Genomic DNA, 5,434 nt, shown 5'->3' with positions numbered 1-5,434 from the left:
GTAATTCAGTATGCCATGACCTTACAGCACCACCTATGACAAAAAAGCCCACCTCAAGATCACTCACCCACCACATTGACCTCGGGCATTCATGGTGGGTTGCGCTATGGCACCGCCTACAATTAGCTCGAATTAGGTATTTTATGGCGAGCCCTTTTTAGGGCCCACCATACCGCAGCCACGACTCGTGGAAGCCTAAAAAAGGGTCTGCCGACGTTCTCGGGTTAATACCTGGTACCCATTCACTGCTGGGTGGACAGGGGTATAGGGTATCGGAAAAGCTGCCCAATTTTTTCCACTCCGCCTGGGAGAAGGAGAGAGAGAGAGAGAGAGAGAGAGAGAGAGAGAGAGAGAGAGAGAGAGAGATTAAGGGCGAGGTCAGATCATATAACCTGACATAACCTGACGGCCAACCTCAGGTCAGGTCCGGCACGCCCTGGCTGGCCAGGATATGCTGCTCCCTCGTCTCTTTGTCTCAGGAACTCAGTTGCTTCCACGCTGTGCTGGCGGTAGTGCATACGGAGCTGGTTTCGATATTCACCATGAGTGCTGATGAGGACCAACCTGGCTGCAGTACATACCATTCACCACCACGTAAAAAGGTAAAAATGTGGTATAAGCAAGAATTCAAACAGGAGTGGCTACAAGGAGAGGAGTTTAAATCCTGGGTGAAAGCTGATCCTTCCGATAAATTCAGTGCGGTGTGCTGTGTATGTGACGCAACAATTAAAAACTGTAGTAAATCACGCTTGTTGAGTCACAAAAACTCTACAAAACATGCAAAAAACTTTGCTGCCAAGAAAAACAATTATCCTTGATAAATTTCTTGTGAACAACACAGAACCTGACAAGAAAGAAAAAGTGCATCGTGCTGAATTGCTACTTACCGGTTTCATGGCAGAACATGGCATGCCATTCTCTCAAGCTAATCACCTGATACCCGTAATCAAAATGATTTTTCCGCTTGTGACAGCTCAGAACATGACACTTATAAAAACAAAGGCAGCCTATGTGATTGTGAGGGCAACTACCAACTTACCAGGCGAACGACCGGGGCACTCCTGCCGCCAGTCCGCATCATGCCGTTCGACGCCGCGAACAACTACCGAGGCGCCGCAACGATCTGCTACACTCCCGCTGCCCGTTCACATGAAGCCGTTCAACGCCTCATTAATACGAACCACCGAGGCTTCTCAACCCGCTGTGGGAGGCAACTTGGTGGGCGGCCAGCGCCTTCCTCTTTAGACAGCGGCCGGGCCTTGTTCTGAACACCCCGGCTCCAGCTCTTCTCTCACTCGGGCTACCTTAGAACCGTGGTCTGGTTCTGCGTGCCTCGCCTCTCTCCTCTCAACCCATTGGACTCCCGTTACAGCCGTGAACATGACGCCCCTTCTCCTCCTGCGCCTCCCTCGTCTACCACGTCTACCCCCACTTCAAGGACGAAGCTGTGCTCTTGTCATTGTCACTCAGAGGACGGGACTCCCAGAAGAGGAAGAAGCCGTGCAAAGGATCATTGCTGAGTCCGGCGTGCTTTAGCCTTCGTGTTGGAGACTTCAGTTTTGTGAGGCTGTTGTGGATTTTCTACTTTATTGATAGTAAAGTGGTGTCTAACCACATATCTTGTTTGTTGTTATCCCCTTCCGATTACAGCACCCAACTCTGGAACCTTGACATGTGGCGACCACGCCAGAATTGGGTCAATTGCTAATCGGAAAGGCTGGTTTAAGTCGCCTTTGCGCGCCACTTGCTGTCTGCTGCCCGGAAGTGAGTGTGCATCCTTCACCGTTTTTTGGGGGCTGTTGCATGCCCACGGTGGGATTTGTTGGTGCTGCCATAGCACTTTTTCAGCCCTTGTGCTGACCTTGTCACCCAATCACTCTTTAGTATTGGGTGGGCTTTCTACGCCCCTTACTACCCTTTTTGCAGTTTTTGCTAATCTTTCTTCATTCTTTTGTGTGTGGGTTTTGGCTCTTCCTGTTTGGTTGGTTCTGTATTGCATTTTCTTGGTCTTGTTTTTGTTGTTGGGTTTTTATTCTTTTTCTGGTTTCTTGTACTACTAATTGGTGTTTTTCTTTATTGTTCTTTATTGGTGTCATTGTCTATGTACTTAAGGCTCAGGCTGAAGCCTTGGATCTTAAGGGTGAGGATCTCGGCCGTTACGTTGTCCAACGACAAGCAATCGAGAGGGACGAGCTAAAGGTTTCAGAGGTCGTCTTCCGTGTTTTTCGCAAATAAAACTTTAACAAAGCCTCGGACAAGGGTGTTATTTTGGCAGTGGATGTTTGAGACCCCGACCTAATGGGCAAAAAATATGACTTGGTGTCATATTTGGATAATGAAGGACTTATAGGAGTTAATTTAGGGTAAACTTGGCTGAAAGTTAAAGGCACTATGAGCGAAGCTAGCCCCACCCCACTCTTATCGTGACGTCGATGTGACGATTAGCTCTGACGTATGAGTAACCATCCATCCAACCAGCAATTATGTATCACTGCTTCGAACACACACACACACACACACACACACACACACACACACACACACACACACACACACACACACACACACACACACACACACTGTAGCAATATTTCATCTACGGTAAAAATGAATGTTCCTTATAAGGACTATCAGTTGGGGAGAAACAGTTTTACTCGAAGGAAATTAGTTATCCTTTACATGGAAAATAAGACTATTGGTAGTACATTCTGCATGTATGTAAGCGAGCAGTAGTTACTGGTTCCATCCCTCGTTGGTTCGTCAACTCCCCCATACCTAACCTTTCCTTCCTCACACAAGCATCCCCACCCAACCACCCAGCAACACCTTTGTCGTTTATGGCATGTTACCACCTGAAGGGTGATACACTATCTGATACTGTCCATACGACCGCATCATTACGAATCTTATTACTAACGTATGTCCAGGTTATCACATACTGCACATTCCACAGCTTTTGGAACATTCCTACCGAACTTGTACATCTGCTGTGTGCCGTGAGACTATGGCCTTTAGGTAATTTCACATGTCTGACATTTTGTGGCAATCCCTACATTTGTATATTCCAAGGAGACCTGAGAGGTACTGTAATTCGAAATCTATTGTTATTTACCAATATGATAATTTTGTATTGTATATTCAATTATGTGTTAGCCATACATCGGCACATACTTTTGAAATACCCTGTATTTTTTTTTTTTTTTGCAACAAAGGAGACAGCTCAGGGGCACAAAAAAGGAAACTATAATAAAAATGAACGCTACTCGCTGCTCCTACAAAAAAAAAAAAAAAAATCAAAAGAGGTGGCTGAAAGAGAGGTCAATTTCGGGAGGAGAGGTGTCCTGATACCCTCCTCTTGAAAGAGTTCAAGTCGTAGGCAGGAGGAAATACAGATGAAGGAAGATTGTTCCAGAGTTTACCAGCGTGAGGGATGAAAGAGTGAAGATGCTGGTTAACTCTTGCACAAGGGGTTTGGACAGTATAGGGATGAGCATGAGTAGAAAGTCGTGTGCAGCGGGGCCGCGGGAGGGGGGAGGCATGCAGTTAACAAGTTCAGAAGAGCAGTCAGCGTGAAAATAGCGATAGAAGATAGATAGAGGCAACATCGCGACGGAATTTTAGAGGTAGAAGACTATCAGTAGGAGGAGGAGGTCTGATGAGACAAAGAGCCTTAGATTCCACTCTGTCCAGAAGAGCAGTGTGAGTGGAGCCCCCCCCAACCGTGAGATGCATACTCCATACGAGGGCGAACAATACCCCTGTATACGGATAGCAACTGTGCGGAGGAGAAGAACTGGTGGAGACGATACAGAACGCCCAACCTCGTGGAAGCTGATTTAGCGAGAGAGGAGATATGAAGTTTACAGTTGAGATTTTGAGTTAAGGATAGACTGACGATATTTAGTGTTGAAGAAGGTGACAGCTGAGTGTTGTCGAAGAATAGGGGATAGGTGATTGGAAGATTGTGTCGAGTTGATAGGTGGATAAATTGAGTTTTGAGGCATTGAAGGACGCAAGGTTCCTTCTGCCCCAGTCGGAAATGATAGCATGATCTGAGGTTAAGCGTTCTGCAACTTCCAGTCTGGAGTCGTGTACTTCCTGTAGGGATGGCCTTCTTTTGAAAAGTTGAACAATGCAGAGTGGAGTCGTCGGCGTATGAGTGGACAGGACAGTTTGTTATGGAAAGAGGATCAATGATGAATAACAGGAAGAGAGTGGGTGATAGGACAGAGCCCTGTGGAACACCACTGTTGATAGGTTTAGGGGAAGAACAGTGACCGTCTACCACAGAAAGAAAACTGGAGATAAAGGAACAGAGAGAGGGATAGTATCCGAAAAAGGGCAGTTTAGAAAGCAAAGACGTGTGCTAGACTCTATCGAAGGCTTTCGATATGTCTAGAGCAACAGAGAAAGTTTCACCGAAACGGCTAAGAGAGGATGACCAAGAGTCAGTTAAGAAAGCAAAAAGATCGCCAGTAGAACGCCCCTTGCGGAACCCATACTGGCGATCAGATAGTAGGTTAGAAGTGGAAAGGTGCTTTTGAATCTTCCGGTTAAGGATTGATTCAAAAGCTTTAGATAGACAGGAAAGTAAAGCTATAGGACGGTAGTTTGAGGGATTGAAACGGTCACCCTTCTTAGGCACTGGTTGTACAAAGGCATACTTCCACCAGGAAGGAAAGGTAGATAGTGATAGGCAGAGACGAAAGAGTTTGACCAAGCAGGGTGTCACCACGGAAGCACAGTTTTTAAGGACAATAGGAGGCACTCCATCAGGTCCATAAGCCTTCTGAGAGTTGAGGCCAGATAGGGCATAGAAGACATCATTCTTAAGAATCTTAATAACAGGCATGAAAGACTCAGATGGGGGATGAGTAAGAGGAATATGCCCAGAATCGTCCAGGATGGAGTTCTTACAGAAAGTTTAAGCGAAAAGTTCAGTCTAAGAGATGGATGAGACGGCAATACTCCCGTCAGGGTTAAAGAGAGGAGGGAAAGAGGAAGAAGTGAAATTAGTGGAGATATTTTTGGCTAGGTGCCAGAAGTCACGGGAAGAATTAGAAGAAGCAAGGTTTTGACATTTTATATTGATGAAAAAGGTTTTGGTAAGTCGGAGAATAGATTTGGCACGATTCCGGGCTGAAATGTAAAGTTCATCTTTAATAGCACGAGAACAAGCATGATTAAACCAAGGCTTTTTAGCATGAGGAGTAGAGAAAGGACGTGAAATGTATGCCTCCATTCCAGAGACAATCACCTATGTGATGCGCTGGCCACACACACAAAGAAACACAAAGGAAGAACAAACAAGAACAGACCTGCTTGTCCTGACGAGACTATTTGTGACAAGCTACACTAACTATCTAATTAAAAGTGGAAGCTGAAGGACAACAAACGCGAAAGCTCCTCCCCACCCCCCATCCCTCCAGCCAAA

Source organism: Eriocheir sinensis, unplaced genomic scaffold (assembly GCF_024679095.1).
Source record: "Eriocheir sinensis breed Jianghai 21 unplaced genomic scaffold, ASM2467909v1 Scaffold512, whole genome shotgun sequence".
NCBI classification, from domain to species: domain Eukaryota; kingdom Metazoa; phylum Arthropoda; class Malacostraca; order Decapoda; family Varunidae; genus Eriocheir; species Eriocheir sinensis.
This window is presented reverse-complemented; position numbering follows the sequence as displayed.